The sequence below is a fragment of the Neovison vison genome, chromosome 10 (assembly GCF_020171115.1).
Source record: "Neovison vison isolate M4711 chromosome 10, ASM_NN_V1, whole genome shotgun sequence".
NCBI classification, from domain to species: Eukaryota; Metazoa; Chordata; class Mammalia; order Carnivora; family Mustelidae; genus Neogale; species Neogale vison.
In genome coordinates this window covers 45,481,238-45,502,271 of record NC_058100.1, presented here as the reverse complement: position 1 = coordinate 45,502,271, position 21,034 = coordinate 45,481,238, and positions in this window count along the sequence as shown.

The window sequence follows — 21,034 nt, the reverse complement described above, 5'->3', positions numbered from 1 at the left end:
ATTGTTGACTATTGTTGCCATGCTGGACATCTCCAGAATGAATGAATCTTACAACTCAAGTCTGAACCTTTGGACAATCTTTGTTAGTTTCCTCCATCTGACACCTTTGACCATCTCCAGTCTGTTCTCTGTTTTTATGAGTTCAGTTTTTTTTTAGATTCTACCTGTAGATGAGATCGTATGGTTTTTGTCTGTTTCTGTCTTATTTCACTTAACATAATGCACAACAGGATCTTCAATGGCATTCATTATTATACAGACAGAAAAATACGTCTGTAGAGTATAGACATTGCTAGAAGAGGACGGGGACATGCTAGTTACAGGAGCCTGGAGCAAGTAGCTAACTGGAATTTTATGTATGGAAAACAGGACTTCAGAAACTGCTGGTTCCCTTCCGCCAAGAGAGGTGGCCCAGAACAGCAATACTTTCATGAAATGGGGGCCTCTGGAGCCAAGGCAGCAAGGCCAAGTCCTTCCAAACCAAGACCAAGGCAAAAAGCAGCGATGCCCATGTCTTGGGGTCTGAAGACCTGCGTTTGTTGAAATCGATGATATCTTCTGTAAGACTTGGGATGTCTGGTGCACGTGGTGATTAGCCAATCTCTGAAGGCTCTGGGGTGCTAACTTGACCATGTTTCTTGCATGTTGTTATTCCTTTCTGACAACCTGCATGAGAGCTCTGTCAAAGATTTCTTTTAAATGAAAGTACCTTATTTCCTAGTTTGTGACCAGTTGGGTGGGGTGGAATGGAAGAGGTTGACGTTTGTGAATAGAAAAGACTCCCTCTTCCTGCTGTGCATTTCTCCTTTACACTCACACCACTGATGCACTCACACTTCTGACACCAATGTGGGGAATTTTCTCCCCCCCACACACCCACAAACAATTCTGAGGACAGCTGAGTGGCCTACAATTTAACTCAGCTCTAGCACTGTCCACCTGGAAATAGCATCAGATCCCACAGGTTAAAGACTCAGTCTAACAAGGATACCCTGCCCCTAGTTGACCCTCCATTTCAGATGCCAGTGACAAGTCCAAGTTGTCATTGTAATTCCAGTCCCCTCCTTTGGTTCAATAATTTGCTAGGATGGCTCCTATCAGGAAAAACCTTACTTAAAGTTTGCCCGTTTATCTTACAGGATACAGATGAATATCCTGATGGAAGTGCATAGGCAAGGCCTGTGGGAAGGAGCACGGAGCTTCCATGCCCTCTCCAGGTGTACCCCTCTCTCAGCACCTCCAGGTGTTCACCAACCACGAAGCTCCATAGAACCCCTACATCTGGATTCTGTAAGAACTTCCTGAGAAAGTAGAATTGATCACTAGTTCCATCTCCAGCCCCTCTCCCCTCTCTGGAGAACAGGAGATGGAGCTGAAAATACCAAGCTTCTAATCTTGGCTTCATCTTTCTGATGAACAGCCCCCATCTAATACCAACAAGAGTCACCTCACTGCAAAAAAAAGACACTGCTTCACCCAGTTAATGCCAAGGGATTTAGGAAAATTGCATCAGGAACCAGGGCTTCCAAATACTGGAAGGAAAGGTGCTCTTGGGGCTCAGATCACTCAGGAAACCACACAGGTGTTAGAAGCTCTATGTCAGGACCTATGCAGGTAGAGAATGGTATATGTATATTCTATCAACTCACAGTTTGTTATTGGAAAAAATGAGATCTAGGATAATTTTTTAAAGCTTGCTTAACATGAAAGCAGGGCAAGGAACGTGAACTTTGGAATCATAACTCAGCTGGTCATTTGCTGAGTTACCTGGATGATGTGATTAACCACTTTTTTTTGAAAAATTTATGGTAGTTTCTACTTCTGCAGTAGTTGTAACTAAATGAAAAAAAAATTGAAGTCTTGATAAACACTTAATAAATGCATATAATCTACTAACATTTCTAGTTACTACTAAAAACAATTTTTGTTTTCCAGTTTTATAATTACATAAACATAATATGAATTGGTATGGTGCTTTAAAAATTTCACTTTAAGAGGCACCTGGATGGCTCAGCCAGTTAAGCATCTGACTCTCGGTTTTGGCTCAGATCATGATCTCAAGGTCATAAGATCAAGCCCTGCATCGGGCTCCACACTCAGCACAGTCTGCTTGAGCTTCTCTTCCTCTGCCCCTCCCCGGCTCTCTCTCTCTCCCTCCCACTCTCTCTCTTAAATAAGAAAATAAATCTTTAAAAAAGTTCTCACTTTAAAGTACTTTCAAATTCACAGTCTCATTTTATCAATAATTGAGGTGTAAAAACCTCTGATCACGTTTTACAAATGAGAACTTGTATCTTGTCATAAAATGTTAGCGCTAACAGGAGTTTTAGGGATATTGTAGTCTGACTCTCTTGTTTTAAACAAGGAAGCTGAGACCTGGAGAGATCAAACAAATCGCTCAAGATCACAGCAAATTGTGGAATTCAGTTTATCTGTCAAATAGTTTCAGAGCATTTACTGTATGCTGGCATTCTGCTGGTACTGAGCTTGCACTTGGTGTGGAAAATGAGTCAGTCATGTACGGACCATGAGGATGTGCTACTGTGAATGATGAGATGAAGATGGGCTCAGAGTGCAGTGAGAATACATAGGCGGCTGGATGGGGATGGCAGAAACGAGTGGTACGGGAAGGCTTCCTGGAGGAGGCGGCACCTGATCTGATTTTTCACGCCTGAGAGCACTAATTAGAAGGAGGGCAAAGGCTGTGCCTAGCAAAAGAAATAGCACATGCAAAGATTTGGAGGCTTGACAAGGTGTAGTGTGTCTTGGGAACTGTAATAGTTCAGGATGGCAAGAGCCCTGGGTGCTTGTGGTGTGTGGAAAGGGAGATGCTAGAGAAGCAGACTGGGGCCAGATCATGCCTTTCTGGATCCTGAGTGCCCAGCTAAAGACTTTAGATTTTAACCAGAAGGCAATGGGAGAGTAGCTGAAGGCTTTTAAGAAGGAATTATGGGAAGGTCCCTGGAGGGAAGATCAAACCAATAGCACTCCCACTGAGCTGCACAGAAAAGGAGTAAAAATTAGAAACTGATGTTCAACTTCAAATCCTGGAAGGACAGTCCAGGCCTATTCCTCTTTCTTCCACAGTATATTGCTTAAATTCTTGGGACTATCTAAATGTTTTAAAGACTGTGTCCAGAAAAAAGAAAATGTTATATATATATATATATATATATACACATATATATACATATATATGTACATATATGTATATATACATATACATTTACATATATATACATGTATATTTATGTATATATTACATATATACATATATGTATATTTATGTATATATATACATACATATATACATATGTATTTCATCCTAGTTCAGATTAATCTAGGCTAATATTTCTCCATAGATTTGTGGACCATGGGAAAGTCATACCTGGAATTTTACCCTGCTATATGAAATAGCCAATATAGATCTCATTCTTCTCCAAGCAAGGAGAAAGAGCTGGGAACACGTGGTCCAGGAAACTCCAGTCCCAGGGTCTGGAAAGCGCAGAGAGCAGAGAGCAAGGGCTGTGCAGGGAGCTGTGTGGAGCCCCAGCTCTACCTCCAGCTCCTTTGGTGAGTCCAACACATCATGCTAAGAGCAAACACTTGCCTAGTAGATGCCCTGCTCCAGGGACTGTTCTAACCCTGCATCCATTTACTCCTTTAAAACCCTCGTGATAACCTCCTAATGTACAAGCGTGAGGATAATCCCCCTTTGAAAGCTGGTCTGTCTGGGTTACTATAACAACAACAAACCACAACAAAAAAAACATAAACTGAGTAGCTTCAACAATAAACACTTATTTCTGACAGTTCTGCAGGCTAGACGTACAAGAGCAAGGCATCAGCAGAAGAGAGGTCATGAGAGCCCCTGTCCCTGGTTCAGTGCCTGCCCTCTTTGCAAGGTGCTGGCACGTGGGAGCTGGCTGGGGTCTCTTTCAGGAGGCACTAATCCCATCACCGGGGCTCCACCCTCCCGCCCGAAGCCCTGCCCCAAGGCCCCGCCTCCTAACAGCCTCACTTTGTTTATTTATTTGACAGAGAGAAATCACAAGTAGATGGAGAGGCAGGCAGAGAGAGAGAGGGAAGCAGGCTCCCTGCTGAGCAGAGAGCCGGATGCGGGACTCGATCCCAGGACCCTGAGATCATGACCTGAGCCGAAGGCAGCGGCTTAACCCACTGAGCCACCCAGGCGCCCATAACAGCCTCACTTTGAAAGTTAGGTTTCCACACATGAATTTGGGAAGTGGGGGTGGGGGTGGACACAAGCATTCGGCTTGTAGCACCTGCCTGAGCTTCTGCGTCTAGGAAGTCCAGGTGTTGGGGAAGTGCCATCCAGGGCTAGGATTCTGAGGGGAAGGTTGAACCCAAGTGGCTCCTGCAGCTCTCAGCTCCCCAGGTTTCCTGGAGCTTCTCCGTGCACTTCTATTAAGCAGCCCAGAACCGAACCTACCTCTCTCCAAAGAGGTCCCAACAGGGACCAGTCCCAGAGGAGAACCAGGGAGAGGCGGTGGGGAGACTCCCAAGCACAGGGACTGAATGTTGGTGTGGGCATTTGGATTAAACAAAATAAAACCACTTGAAGGCTTTTGATGAGCTTCTGCAAGAAAATTGCTATTATCTTTTTCAAACTCATAAAGATTCCTAAGTTAAACCCCACTTCAGGGAGTTTACCCTTCACCTGCTATTTTCAGAGATGGTCCTTCATAGGATCTAAGATGAGCCTCTCCGTGAGAGGCGAAGGCCTGGGCGGCTGTGTGGCTGCTGAGACCTCAGGGGCCCATACAGTGACCCCACCACTGTCCCTGTCATCCTTTTCCCTGGAGCCTTCCCTTTTTTCATCGAAGCCAGATTTCTGTCTGTGTATTGGTGCAAAGGGAGGAAAGATGTGGTAACAACTGGGTCACACAGCCCATTCAGCACGCTTGAATCTCTCAAAGGAAGTAAAGACGATTTTTAAGAACTCCATTAGAGGGGCGTCTGGATGGCTCAGTGGGTTAAGCCTCTGCCTTTGGCTCAGGTCATGATCCTGGGCTCCTGGGATAGAGCCCCGCATTGGGCTCTCTGCTCAGCAGGGAACCTGCTTCCTTTCCTCTCTCTCTGCCTGCCTCTCTGCCTATTTGTGATCTCTGTCTGTCTGTCGGATAAATAAATAAAATCTTAAAAAAAAAAAGAATTCCATTAGATCTGTACTTGGAAACTATTGTTTAGTCATTCTATTCCCTTAAATATATATTTTTTGCCTGGACAAGTCACACAAACTCTGCAGGCCTCCCATTACCTAAATTATGAAATGAAGAGGGTTGAATAACATAAAACCTAAGGTGTTTTTTTTTTTTTAAATAAAGGCCTGCAAAATCAAAATTATGTGAATAAATAAATATATATATTTTTAAGGCAAGAATGTAGAAGCATCTTGGTCATGGAGACCAGAAGCTCTTCAAGGGCAGGGACCACCTCTTTAATTTCTTTTGATTCCCCCTAATGCCTGGTGCTTATCACCAAGCAGGTGTTCAGTAAGCCTTGTTGGCTGTCAAGCCAAGTGCTAAGATGCAAAAGCTTTATTTATCTGCATGAATCTGTGTTGGGGGCCAACCCTGCCAAAATAGGCCAATGAATTAAAGATTCTATAATTAGACATACAGGCACTCTGTGTCCCTGCTTGTCAGTGTGTCCCCATGATGACGTAGCGACGGTTGCCAGCTCTCTGGGGGCTGTGTTCAGCTGATGGGAATGTTAATTTCACTTGATTTTTATTCTTGACAGAGGAAAGAGGAGGGCTGTCATTTTAGAACTCCAGAAAGGGATCCCCTCTCCCCCGCAAACAAAACTGCAAGTAATGGGTTGGGGTGGGGCATAAATGATAACACTGAAAAACAGTCTGTTTGTAAAGCTAAACAAATGTAGAGTGACTATCTCGAGACGGGAAATACATACGTGGTTTAATCCCATTTATTGAGAACTTGCTATGTCAGGAACTTAACGTTGTTTTCACAAAACCCTCATGGCCATGCTAGTATATCATTTTTCCACTTTGCAGATGAGAAAATTAGGCTTGAGAGAGAGAATAGCTTGCTCTAGTTCACATATAAAGTGAGTGACGTCATCTTTCTAATCCCCCAAATGTTGTGCTTAATCATGTCCTCTCTCCCAATGCTCTTACCTTTTCTGCTCTCCCCTCCCCAGTTTTATAAGGAGGAAGAAAGGGAGGGAGGGAGGAGGCATTGGGATGATTTTGCCATTGTCCTTCTTCTGCCTTCTCCCTGTCTATAGTTTGTGCTGAACAGATCAATCAGTTTGTCTCTGAAAAACATGTTATGATTGTTCTCTTTGTAGGCATTTCTCTGTAGGATTCTAGGAACTGTACATATTTCATAATGTTTTTAAGTGCTGTCCTCTTCCAACCCTATTATTTTAGTCAAAGAAAGAGAAAGACCTAAAACTGGGAATCACAGCAATGACAAAGACGTATCAGTGGAGAGTTACTGCTTTACTTGATCCTCATCACAAACCCTGAGAGGCAACTAGGCCAGTATGGCTAATCCCCAATTCACACATGAGAAAGGGGAACCCCATGTTTTAAAGGACATGCTCAATATCACTCTGATGGTAAAGACAACCTTGCACTCAAATCCAGAGCATTGACTCTAAGTTTGGGACTCTTGAAAATACAGTGGAATGTGGTTTCAATACGCAGTTCCCAGAGCTTTTTAGGGGGTTGGGGACCAACGGCCACCTGACTCATCCCACTTCCCCGCTCGTTTTGCCTCTAAGCCTCGCTGTCATTCTTGACCCACGCAGCTGCTGGGCTGGCAGGCAGCTCAGAGCAATTAGGGCTGTAGGTTCCATGGGAATTCCAACAGCTGGGAGAGGTCCCAAAGAATGGAGGAGGAAAAATAACACATACAAGGTCACATCTCAGCCAAATGGGCGAAGGTCAAACAGAACAAGGTGAATAAAGCAGAACGGCTCAGGAGGTGCTTGCTGACTTTAAGAAAATGAGACCACTTAAAGGGAATCCAGAGACAGTTCAAGAAAGACTTTCCAACTAAAGACTGTGATTTGTGATCTAAAACGCTAAGTGATCCATTTTAAGGAGGGGATGGGCCCCGTTGAGATTCACGTGAATGACATGGGGGGCCAACTGGAAGAAAAAAATTCTTAAGGCATAAAATAAAAGGCAACCAACTAAAACAAAGAAAGAGAAACATACAGGGAAGAAAATGATGTGGGAACAGAAAAGATTTGGAGAACAGGTCCTTGATGGTTCACACGTGACTAAGAGGAGTTTAAGAAGGCGAAACTAGGAGAGATGGGAAGAATCAGTAATGAAAAACAGGAGACAGTTCTGCTGCATTGAGACGCCTAGGGAAGTGGGTGATGGGCAGTACCTCTAGTCCATGGGATTCGGATTATGATCAGTAAGGACGGAGAGGTTTTTATTTTGACCTGTTTCTTTGTCTTTAACATCATGTGTATGTATGAAATAAGCTTATAGTCTAAGATATAAAGAGACACATATGGGGAAAAATATACATACATATATCATTTGTATTACTAATTGCATTACTGTATAAACAAATACATATATGCATTATATGTATATATACATATATACATATATGCCTTATATACATGTATATATTTTATATATATAATGCATATATAATACATATATGTATTTGCATAATGCATATATGTATTTGTTTATACAGTAATGCAATTAGTAATAGAAATGATATATGTATGTATATTTTTGTATTATATATGCATTATATGTATATAATACATATAATGTATATAATGCATATATGTATTTGTTGGCTCCTCTCCCCTCCCTGTCCTGTGTCTGTCTTTTCCTACCTTAAAGGGTAAGTCTGAAGTCAAACATCTGTGTGGTTGTGTTGTGTGGTGGTTTGTACCTCTGAACCCAGAAGGCATTCAAGATGGGTGACAATTTACTTTTACGTTTGCCTTTCTGTTTCACTATCTCTAGTACTCTGGGCAGAACTTCAGGTCCTTCATATGTATTTGTTGAATATTGGCTGCTTAGGGAGGGAAAGAAACCAGGACAAATAATCTCGCCCTGTGGAGGGTTGGGGCCTGGGGGTGGCTAACATTTTTTTCCTTCAAATCACAGCTGCCTCCAGGCAAAGTCGTGAGAGAGATTGGGTCCACGCCCACCCGTCCCTCCCGCCTCAAGCCTTTAAAGCTGCTTGCTTCAGGGTGCTCTTGCTCTCTGTCCACAGAGTCCCTCAGTCCAAACGGGTACTAATCATCGCTTTCCCGTGCAAACCTTCGCAAAGCTCGTTCCCTTGGTTCACATCTAAGAAATGAAACAAAACTTACTAAAAGAATAACTTCTAAAGAGGGGACTTTTCAAGTGTTTTTTGGTGACCCCCACCAAAAACATGTGTGGGGTCAGGAGAGCCTTTGCTGAGCCCCCTCAGTGACAGCACCCCCCCCCCCCCCGCTGCGATGGTCATCCCACAGGGAACCCCCCGCAGGTTTGAAGCCCAAACAGCCTCTGCGACAAAAGGGGCGGAGCCAACAGCTTGCGGCGTCCAGATGGCTCATCAGGCAGATTTCGCGACGCGTTCCTTGCCCGCCCCCCTCTGAATTCCCGGCTCGAGAGCGGCAAACCCTGTGTAAGATGTTCAGGCTCCTTTTCAAGTGGATCCAGGAAAAGGGCTGACAGATGAGCGCACAGCGCGGACGGAAGACTACTCAACTGGGAGAAACTGAGCAGAAGGAAAAGTAAGCGAACAGCCGAGAGGGTTTCCCATTAGTATTAATTTAGGCATCAAAGGGAAACCTGACAACACCATGAAAGCAGCAGTCAAACACCTTGGCTATAGGGACAGAGGATAATAAGACAGAATTAAAGAGCTGTAACAACACACAGCGTGTGCCTCCCCCGAGCCAGGCCTTGGTGGTGCAGCCCGGGAGGGCAGGGAGGGACAGTTTGCTGGAGGGGAGGAAGGAGCAGGTGCTGAGCCCTCTGGGCCAGCCTTGTAACTGAGAATAGCCGACTTGGATTTTTCTCCAATATTCGTTTACTCCCCATTAACATGGGAAACAGCGGGGTTACGGGGTGAACGGGCCTGCAGAACTGGGCCACATTGCCAGCTGGGACCAGGCCACCGTCCCTTTCTCCTTTCTCTTGCCTCCCAGACGATTGAGCAGCTGGCCCAAAGACAGTGTTTGGTACATGTTTGTGGAATGCCTGTTCTTTGTCTGAAATCGGGTCCACGTTTAGGTGAGCCTCGACTGATGACATTTTCTCTGCTTTCTTAATCTGGGCCATGATGGTCTCTCTTTGAACTTCAGTAAGACTTCTCTGAATTCTCTTCCCAACCTGGCCTAGACTTTTGGATTTCTTTATCTGTCTTTGCATGGACCCGGTTTAGCAAGAATCCCACTAAGCTGGTCTAGCCGTTATTGGTATCTGGTCCTCCAGGCTCTCTGACCAAATTCCTCATTCCCCACCTTTCCCTGAGTGATGTCTGGTCACCTTGATCTGCCTTTGGCAAGACTCTTTTTCGGCGGACTAGGCCAGAATCCACAGCTCCCCACCCCTTATCCCTGATATTTCCTTAGTAATTTTTCATCTGTTGACCTTCCCACGTTGGCTATAAATCCCCACTTCTGCCCGGTACATTCAGAGCTGAGCTCAGTTTCTCTTCCTACTGCCCACTCTCGATGCAGTAGTCACTATATTCATGCCAGTAATTTCCCTGAAGAGGGTCTGCCCTCTTATTTTAACACGTGTCGTGAATAATTTTTTCTTTAGAAGGAAGGACCAGTGATCTTCGATAGTCTGAGGAAAAAGCAAAAGCAACAAATTGAAATGGGGCATCCAAGAAACCACTGGAAGTGAAAGCATAGCATTCGGGTCAAGTTGGTGTTGTGTTATTACAGTGCTCTAAACTCCTCTTTGTCTTTCCTCTTTTCCCCTTCTAAACCCCTCCTCCTCCCACCCCCCAATTTTGGAAAATTAATAAATGCAAATTTCCAAAGATGAAGCTAGACTTTTGAAGCCCAGTCTAGTCCTTCATTTCTTCTTTCCTAGACCAATCCTCCCAAAATATTTATGTGCATTCAAATTGCACGTAAGATCTTGTTAAATACGGATTCTGATGTAGTAGGTCTGGGGTAGGTAGCTCTAGGTTCTGCATTTCTAACAAGATTCCACACGATGCTACTGGTGCTGTTACATCATGGTTCCCTTTGGATCACTAGGGGAGGACTAAAAATGTACTAAGGCCTGAGTCCCACCCCCCAGAGATTCAGTTTTAACTGGTCTGGGTGTGATCTGGGCATGGACGATTTGAAAAGCTCTCTAGGTGATTTCCACCTGCCAGCTAGGGTTGGGGATAGCTAATACAGAAGATACAGTGGTGGTGTGGAAGGGCCTGGGCCTTGCAACCTGTACACCCTTGGTTTTGAATCTGGTTCTGTCATTGACCAGTCAGGTAATCTTAGGTGTGCGTCCGACTACCCAAGCCTGTTTTCTCATTCATTAGAATATGGAATCATAGGGGCGCCTGGTGGCTCAGCTGTTTGGGCAATCAGCTCTTGGTTTCCACTCAAGTCATGAGCTCTTGGCTGTGAAATCAAGCCCCAAAGTCAGACTCTGTGCTCAGTGTGGAGTCGGCTTGAAATTCTCTCTCTCCTTCTCCCTCCCCATCCTCCATGTGCACACACATGCATGGCCTCTCTCTCTAAAATAAATAAATAAAATCTTAAAAAAAAAAAAAGCAACAAGAATGAGGATGATAATAATGCCTTTTTAGCATTGTGAGGCTTAATTAAAATAAATTATTTTAGTACCTAGAACAGTGCTAGATGTGTACAATATGAATATTGTCTCCTTCCCTCCTGTTACTGGCTAGCTCAAACGCTTCTAGATCTAAATTAAAACTCATGATCTATGGTCCAAATTTGGTCAACAAATGAGTTTTGATTGACTTGAAATATTTTTAAATTTTAAGCTATCATTTATATATCTGCAGAGTCACATAAAAAATCTAGATTTTGGCTTCTTTGGAAGAATATCAAAATCTGGTAAGAATGCCTACCATTGAGCCTCCTTCCCCATTCAGAGAGAGCACAGCCTTTCCACTTGATGTGCACCCTACCACTGCTTCCATCATATTCCAAATTGCATATGTGCGCCTCCATAACTTTTTAGCTTGATCTATTTACATTACCTCCCTGGACATCATAAACATTTGAATTTGCCACCTCTTGCCTAAAAACTTTTGTTTCAATTCCTTACCTGCCAGGATGTGGTTACATATCATCCCTCTCTTTTACGATTTCCTCCTCTTGGGGTATCTGATGCTCTGGGCATGCCATTGCTTAACATTTGTCATACAGATTCCAAGGCTTCACAATCTAATGCTCAAGGTTTTCTCCCTGCTTCCTGTGAGGAGAATGACCTTCTTCATTCTTGATATGTTGATGTATCCCAATTATTTGTTTCACAGGGAAAAGTGGGGGTGACGGACTGAATCATGTCTTCTCCCAAATTCATATGTTGAAGTCCTAACTGGTATTCTAGTACCTTAGAAAATGACTCTCTTCAGAGACTGAGCCTTTAAAGGGGCAGTTAGGTTAAATAAGGCTGTTAGGGTGGGCTCCAAGCCTTTGTGTCTGGAATCCTTACAAGAAGTGGAAATTTTGGCGTAGAGTTAATGCTGGGGCTGTGAGGGTAACCAGAAATCCTGTGTGAGGGCACAGCAGGAAGGCAGCTTTTTGCTCTTTGCTCATTGAATTTCCTCTGCCTGGGGTTGAATTGATTTTCGAATATCCAGAGGGGCTGGGAGCTAAGTGGTATACATGTATACATTCATCTGTTCATTTATTGGTTCTGCAGATATTCCTTGAGCCACTCCTTTGTGCCAGGCAAGGTGCTAGGTGTTGACCTATGAAGGATAGCAGGCTTCAGAGACATAGACAGACAAATTCATAGCCAAGACATCATCTTAGGACATCATCTATTTCCATTATACATATCTCTATGTATTACCTACTTCTCTATCAATGACAATAAAAATATCCACCTTTTAGGGGCACCTGGGTGGCTCAGTGGATTAAAGCCTCTGCCTTCAGCTCAGGTCATGATCCCAGAGTCCTGGGATTGAGCCCCGCATCAGACTCTGCTCAGCAGGGAGCCTGCTTCCCCCTCTCTCTCTCTGCCTGCCTACTTGTGATCTCTCTGTCAAATAAATAAATAAAAATCTTTTTAAAAAATCCACCTTTTACTGAGTACTTTTTATGTGCTTTTCATATAGTATTATTTTATCTTTATAATACCAGATAAAATAGGCATTATTATGATTACTATTATCCTCATTTTATGGATGTGGAAATTGTGGCTAAAAAATGTTAACTGTCCCAAGGTCATAATTAGTAGCTGGCTACTCCAGGATTTGAGTCCAGGTTAAGTCTGACTCAAAGCTTATGCTTTCATTGCTACTTGATATGGTCTTTCTAAAACTAGAGAAGTTGTTCCAGGCCATAAAAGATGGAAATTTCTCTAGAAGGCAATGTGTCCTTACATTAATTTTTTTTTTCAAAGATATGTATGCACATAGTTTAAAAGTCAAATGGTCTGGGCACCTGGGTGGCTCAGTCACTTAAGCATCTGCCTTTGGCTTAGGTCACGGTCCCAGGGTCCTGGGAGGAGCCAGCATTGGGCTCCTTGCTCAGCGGGGAGCCTGCTTCTCCCTGTCTCTCTGCCACTCCTTCTACCACTCCCCTTGCTTGTGCTCTCTCACTCTGCCTCTCTCTCAAATAAATAAATAAAAATCTTTTTTAAAAAAAGCCAAATGATTCTGCAAAGCTTATTACAAAAACCACCAGTGCCTTGTCCAGTTCAGTCTGTATTTAACATTCCATGGCAACAAAACTTCTGATTTGTTTGGCTTTTTCTTTCTCATTTTCATCTATTTCTTTATTTTCCAGTTTTAGTTATTATCTGATGACTTCTTACCATGGAAAAGTGTCCACTCCACATGTACATATTGCTTCCTGCCCACCCACCTACATCCTCCCAGTATAGTTAAATTAGATTTTCTGCTAGATCCATATCCAGTATTTATTTATTTTGACAATATGAATGTTATTTACATATGAGCTATATAATACATCATGATTATATTTCTTTTCTTATGCAACTTTTTGTTTTGCTGGAGTTAATCATTGCCTCATGTTCTGGTTTGCTTAGTTTCTATGTACTCATCCCTGATTTACCCTCTATTCCTTCCCCCAATTATCTAAATCTCCTTCAGACACACCAGGAATTCTTTCCATGTCTTCTTAGAGTCAGCTTTCTGACCTGCTGCATTCTGGGCTAGGGGAAAGCTGTCATCTGGAATTTTTTTTCACCAATAACTTGGGAACTCCTTTTGAGTCTTTCTTGAGTTAGATTCCTTCCTTTTTACTGATTTAGAAACTTCTTGAGAAAAAGTGCTTGGAAGGAAAATTTGGAGATCTTTAAGGTCTGAATAAATCATACAGGTTTGATAGTTTATCTGGGTAGAGAATTCTAAGTTGGAAATATTTTTTCCACCACTTTTCCCAACATTTCCACCATTTTCCCACCATTCCACAATTCTACCATTGTCCTATGGTGATAGTTGGATTCCTATTCCTTTTAAACAAGAACATACTCTGCTTTTCTCCATTGCTAGAAGCTTTTAGGATCTTCTTTTTGTCCCCAATATTCTGAAATTTCACCAGGGTGTGTTTTGTGTTGGTTTATGTTCTTCCACTGTTGTAATTACTCTATGGGATCTCCATCTGGAAAACTCATGTCCTTCAGTTATGAAAAATTTTCTAAATTATTTTTACAATGATCTCCTCTGGGAGAGAATGCTTCTCAGAACAGTGGGCTGGTCCCTTTTAGCTCCCATAGGGCAAAACATTGTTTTTGGTTTAAATTCATCTTTACATTGCCAACACTTTAGCAGTAGCACTAAGCATTTGTTAAAATGGTACTCAGCAACTATTAGTAAATTGAACACAGCTGACATAAGTTACTTGCAAAGTTTAAGTCTCAAGATTTAGACTTATGATCGTACTTCTGACATTTCTCAGCAAAGACACAAGATGATCAGGGTACTGAGTGACTGTTTCTGCTGGTAACCCTTTATTCCTTCCAAAGGTTGGGTCAAGCCAGATTTCCAAATGACTGCCTATTAATATGAGTGCCCCTAAACTTCCCATAGTTTTCCTTTGAAGTATTTCTCACCCAACTCATCATTTTCTGTATCTTCCCACAACTATGCTGGATTTTCCATTCTGGAGGTGGGGGACAGTGGTGGTCAAGGAAGGAGATAGGACATGAATCCAGCAGTTTCCTGTTGAGTTGATGGAAGCTTTTCCTGCTTGACCTGCCCTTAGAAAGAACTGCCTGCTAAGGCATGTATTGATGGCTGGGAGAGACAAGCTGAGGGTAGGACCGGAAAAGATGTACAAACCTGTCAGGAAAATACAAAGGAATGAAGGTTAAGTACAGGAATTGCCCAATTTAAGTGGAAATCCCTTGGGATGCTTTTGAGGGTTAGTTTATCTTTTAACTCAAGATTTAAGTTTGAAAGATTTGTGGTTTATAGAGAAAAGGAATTTCAAGTACTTGTTTAAAAAATGAACAGAAAAATCATTTTCACTCCTCAAACTCGGCACTTAATTTTAGAATTAGCAATAAGTAAGACATCTGGATGAAACCGAACAGAAGCATTTCTGAAGAATTTTGTAAGCTGGGCATACTTCCTTGCAAATGAACAGCAGGTTCTGTTTCGAAAGTGTTTCTTAATATCTAAAGAGACAGTCAAAGACTTGTTTTCCATTCTCTTTTCCCTGAGTTTCCTCCCCCAACCACAACTTTTTTTTAAAATAGACTTTATTTCCTGATTTCCTTCTTTATTTCCACAGTTTAAGGTTCACAGCAAAATTGAATAAAGGTATAGAGAGTTCCCACATACATGCTTACCACTCCCCTCCCACAACCTCCCCCATTATCGAAATTTCTCCCCGGAGTTGTACATTTGTTACAATTGATGAATCTACACTGACACATAATTATTCCCCAAACCTTGAAGTTTACATTAGGATTCACTCTTGGTGTTGTACATTCGGTGGCTTTGGACAAATGTATAATGACATGTATTCATCATTATAGTAAGATAGACATAGTTCCCCTGCCCTAAGGATCTCTGTGTTCCAAATATTCATCCCTTCCTTCTGCTGTAATCGCTGACAAGCACTGATCATTTTACTCTCTCCATGGTTTGTCTTTTCCAGAATGTCATATAGTTGGAATCATACACTATGTAACCTTTTAAGATTGGCTTCTTTCATTTAGTAATATGCATTTAAGATCCCTTCATGTTTTTTCATGGCTTGGTTGCTCATTTCTTGTTAGCACCAAATAATATATTCCACTGTATGGATGTACCACAGTTTATCTACTCACCTGCTGAAAGACAAGTTGGTTGCTTCCAGGTTTGGGCAGTTATGAATAAAGCTGCTATAAACATCTGTGTGCAGGTTTTTATGACTTAAGTTTTTAACTCCTTTGGTGAGTGCCAAGGAATATGATTGTTGGATCAAAGGTAAGGGTATGTTTAGTTTTGTAAAAACTGTCAAACTGATCTCCAAAGTGACTGTATCATTTTGCATTTCCACCAGCAATGGATGAGAGATCCTGTTCCTCCACATCTTTGCCAGAATTTGATGTTGTCAATGTTCTGGATTTTCACACTTCTAATAGATGGGTAGTGGTATCTCATTGTTGTTTTAATTTATATTTCCCTGATAACATATGATGTGAAGTATTTTTTTGTGTGGCTATTTGCCATCTGTCTATCTTCTTTGGTTAAGGTATGCGTCTAATCAGTGCATATCTTTTAATCAAGTTGCTCATTTTCTTCTTACTGAGTTTTAGGCACCCATAAACTTTTACCCTGTGTCTTTGGAGGCAACTCCTTACAAGAAGTAATATGGACTTAGAATGGTACTGACATTCTGACCCTAAAAAGGAGGGGGAAGATTTAAAATAAAACCAACTTTTTGCAAGATCTAGTTTACTTCAAAGCAAAGGTAGAAAGGACATTCCATAAGGAGTAGCTACTGGTGGGATTAGTTTAGTCCTGAAGAGTCATCGAAAATGGGCAAACAAAAACCTACTTTTTCCTGTCAGTTTCCTGCTTCCACAGAAGCCATCCCAGAATCATGGGCCCCAATGGCTTTCACTTTAGTTTTGCTCAGTTCCCTTCCACAAATATGAATAACATGGTCAGCCTTGCTGTTGTTGCATGCTCTGTCCTGTGCCTTGCTTGAGGCCAAGATAGTGCAGAGGAAATTGAGCAGAGCTCTAGAATGTTTTCTGTAGTTCCAGAGAGTTCTATTGACTCCCCCCTCAAAAAAAACTACTTGTTTTGTTCCCAACATCTACAGATAGCTTTGAGAACATGCACTCTGGGCATAGGACTGGATTGTTCCCCACAAGAGGAGTAAAAAAATGAATCAATGAATGACAGTGATTCTAAAGAAATCCTTGTAAAATAAATGGATGGAGGGCCAACACAACAGACTCAGGTGAGCAGACAGTCACAAATGTGTACAATTTCTGTAGAGACTGAGCTCTTTTGGGGAGAATCCAAGCTTGGCCCTGGGAAGCTCCTCAGAGAGACTAAGTTGAAATTGCTTCCCAATCTGCCTTCCCCCATGTATGCCTCCTCCCTTCACTGGTGCTTGGGCTGTGTGTCCCTTTCTAGTAGATAATGCTCCAGAAGGACTCATGGATCCTTGACTCTCATACATGAGTGTAGAGACATGTGGTTTTATTTTACTTAATAGAGAACTCCTGTCTTGGGGAATGGGTTACTTGGCACCAAAAGTATGGGCTTTTCTCCTCAGAACACTTGTCTTTGCCACTTCTGTTACATAATGGTGTGATAAAACTGCCAACATTGTGAGATATGTTATTTCATCCGCACATTCCACTTCTGGAATATTGCCCTTCAGGGGCTACAGGTACACAATTTCATTGCTCAAGGAAGCACTTGGGATACTAGCTCAACTTCCAAACTTAAAGATAGCCATTATATTTCCATCAGTTTGTATGTTTAATTATAGACAAAAAAGCCCAAAACACAGCACTTCAGATAAATATGGTACCTACATAAGCAGGCTGACTAAAGAAGGAATTCTCTTGAGGGCAAAGATAAAGACTACCTTCATCCAGCTCTCTCCTATTCCTGGCCCACTGCCTTGCACATACTAAATGCTCAATGAACATTTGTTTAACAAAGGAGCACAAACAGCAAATGCAATTTAATTACCCTCCCCACCCCATCGTTAAAAATATTTCTCTCTGCCTCAGATTCTGACATCACTGGTTCTTGATAGATACTCATTATGTACAAGGCTCTGTCTTTCAAATTTGTTCATTCATTCAATCCTTCCAGCCATCCTGTGAGCTGGTTTATGAGTTCAAATCTAACAGAATTTTCTCACCAGGCTTGAGTAGAAGAGTTTGTCCCAAACTTTTAGTGTAGTGTCAGATTTCAGCTATGAAAACTGAAAGCAAGTTGGGGCAAAAATTCTTTTAGTAGCTTGAGTGCATTTTCTGGAGCCTCAACCCATTTCCTTTGCAACCCAACAACAGAGACATTGTCTGATCGTCTGAGAAAAGTCTGGCTTCTGGCTTCTCTGGTTTCCATGTACCCATCTTCTTTCAAAGTTTGTATATATTTGCAAAAGTAGTGAATATGTTTTGCAAAAGTAGTAAATAAGTTTTGCAAAACATTCAGATAATACATAAGTATGTTTAAATAAAAAAAAGGATGCCTGGTTCCTTCTCTTTTTCCCAGGCTTAACTTGTGGACTTTCTTCATCATAGGTAGCTATGCCCTGGTCATCAACAGTTTGGGGTGTTACTCAGAAATTTTCTGAGCCTTGTTCTACAATCATTGTATGCATATTGCTTTGCAAACTTACTTTTAAAAAAATTTATTTAACAATATTTTGTGGACCTCTTCCATAGTGGTACGTTTGATTTAACTTTTTTTTTTTTTTAAATGATTGCAAAGCAGTGACTAGCTGTCAACAACTAGCATTTACTGAGTGTATCTATGCACCAACTACAGGGTAGCATTTTTTTCCCTCACGAAAACCGTATGAGGGAGGCAGTTCTGTTCATTCTATTTTTTTCAATGTAAGAAGATTGAGGGATTTTAAAAAATGTTTATAATTCATTAACTAGTCCTACTAAGTCACATTGAATTGCATATATATGTATATATTCCTGCAATGAGCATTTATAAAGTCCTAAATTGATTTATTCTACACCTAGTTTTGAGAGCTTGTTGTGTGCCAGGAAATGTTCTAGGCACTAAGAATACTGTGTTGAAGACAGATACAGATTCTGTCTCAATGGTATTATATTGCTAGTGGATAGGTAATCAATTGGCAAATATATATCATGATACCAGGTAATGATGTATGCTAAGAATAACAAAGCAGCCTGAGGGAATGGAGATTGATGGGGTTGCTATTTTGGAGAGGGTGGTCAGGAAAGGCTTCTCTGATGAGAGACCTGATCATTTCCAGGAGTGAAAAATAAGCTATTTAAATGTGCATTTATTTCATTGTAATTGAAATTGACCCAATTTCCAATGTTTTCTTGGCACTGGCTCCTCCCCCCACCCCCAAATCCAAGCTGCCTGTTCATGTCCTTTGCCCATCTTTTTGATTTTTAAGATTTACAGATATATAATTTTTGATTGATAAAAGTTCTTAGAATATATGTTTATAAGAATATTTGTCCTTTGTCATATATTCGGCAGTTTTTTATATTTTTTATTTTTAAGGTGCTTTTTGTGGTTCAGCAGATCAAACTTTTTATGTAATCAGATTTGATGATATATTTTCCTTTATACCTTTTGAGTTTTCTTTAACACTTAGATCTTTTATTATCCAAGATGACAATCAGATTGTCTCAGGTGCTTTGTTTTGATTGAAGTCTTTTAAAGTTTCCAGGATATCTTTGGTTTCTGCTAATTTGTGGCAAGAAATGAATTCGCAGAACGAACTACTTTCTTCTCTCGTTTTGCATCTGGCGTGCTGCTGGGGAAATAGGAAAATGTAAGTAAATAGCTGAGGCAAGCATTTGGTTGAGCCCAGAGCCGGCACACAATAGATGCGCAACACACCTTTGGTTGAGGGAATACACTACTGGCTTTTGTCTTAACTGGGGTGGAGCTCTTTGTACATTTCCAGGTACTTTCCAGACATTATCATTTGCACAGCCCCAAGATTTCCTGCAGCAGAAAGAGCCTGGGATGAGGCCAGGGGGTGGCTTGATCAGCAGTGGCCAGACCTGGACGACAGCTTTATAGAGGAAACTTCTTGGGGAGGCTGCTGGGATGATTCCTCCTTACCTCAATAGGGCTTGGTGACTGGAGAATTTCAAACAAGGTTTTGATGGCAGAGCTTGCTTCGTGGAGGCAGGCTTTGTGACTTTAAACAAACCATATTGTATGCAAAATACGTTTTGTGGTGCAAAGTGGGAGCTAGCTGGGTTTCCCACTGTGGTTTCCAGTCATTTTCTTGTCGCTTTCTGCCATCTGCTGGCTATTGTGCAAATTATCCTAGATTTACTTCTGATCAGACCTGTTAGGTCGGTTTTATTCCTGGACCTTCGTAGTCTGAAATGGAAAGCAATTTCCCAGATAGGTCATGCTGAACTGAAAGGGGGTCCAAAACTTATTTCTCTCAAAATCACAGTTCCGAGGGGGACTGAATTAGCCGAGAAGTCACTTTTTATTATTTTTGTTTCTTTGAGAGGCAGTGTTTGAATTCTGACTCTATGATTTATTGTAGTAGCTAGCAGCTCACACTTGAAAAATGTTATCTATTACTCATTTGAAATCTGCCTAAGAGTTAAGCATTACTTTAAAACATAGAGCATTCCATAAATTAGTTATTATTTATAACCTCTACCCAGTGTTTTTTATTAATATTGTTTTCCAACTGCTTTTAATTCTAGACTTTCAGCTCACAAACAGCAGCTTCTATTCTGGAATCTTTCTTTCTTTCTTTCTTTTTTTCCAAAAAAGATTTATTTATTGAGAGAGAGAGAAAGAGAGAGAGAACAAATGGGAGGGACAAGGGGAGAGGGAGAGAGAGAATCTTAAGCAGATTCCCTGCTGAGCGTGGAGCTCAACATTGAGGCTCGATTTCACAACCCTGAGATCACAACTGGAGCCAAAACCAACAGTTGGACACTCAAGTGATCCACCCAAGTGGCTCTCTGGAACCTTTCTTAATACCTCCTTCTGGAATACTCCATCTACCCTATGGGCTCCCCTAGCACAGTATCTGGGCCTTTCTTGGATGAATGACTTTCAACTTGGAAAATACATATAGGCCTGTGTGGCTTTGTACATTGATTGGGTCCCTGAGGGAAGCAGTCAGTCTATTACTGTGTCTGCTACAGTCTTTCACACAATGATGTTATTTAACAACTACTTAATGTCCATGGAAAGGACGAATGAATAATCTCATCTGATTCCTCCAGGAATCCTGAGTCAGGTAGAGCAACTATGAGTTGTGTCCATTCTGTAGATGAGGAACTGAGAGACTTGCACTGAAGAGGAACGGTAGGGTTGGGACTAGGAGAGCTGAGGGTTTGGAATGCCAAGAATGTGCATGAGAGGAATAAAGGGAACAGCAAAGAGTAGCAAGGGTCACCCTCTTGGTCCCTATGCAATGGAGTTTTATGCTGAAGGCTAATTTTGGCGGGACTGGGAAGCAAGGAAAGCATCCGAAGGTAGTCTTCTGGCTTCTATGCTCCATCCAAGTCAGTGAAGTGTATTCTCATAGCTGATGCCAAGTTCCTCATTTCTGCTGTCCTGTCATGGATCCTCAGTATCACATGCGCTTACGTGACTAGTAGTTTGGGTCTAGATGTCAAAATATTTATTCTCCAAATGCCCTTGCAGTTGTCAAGAGGCCAGAG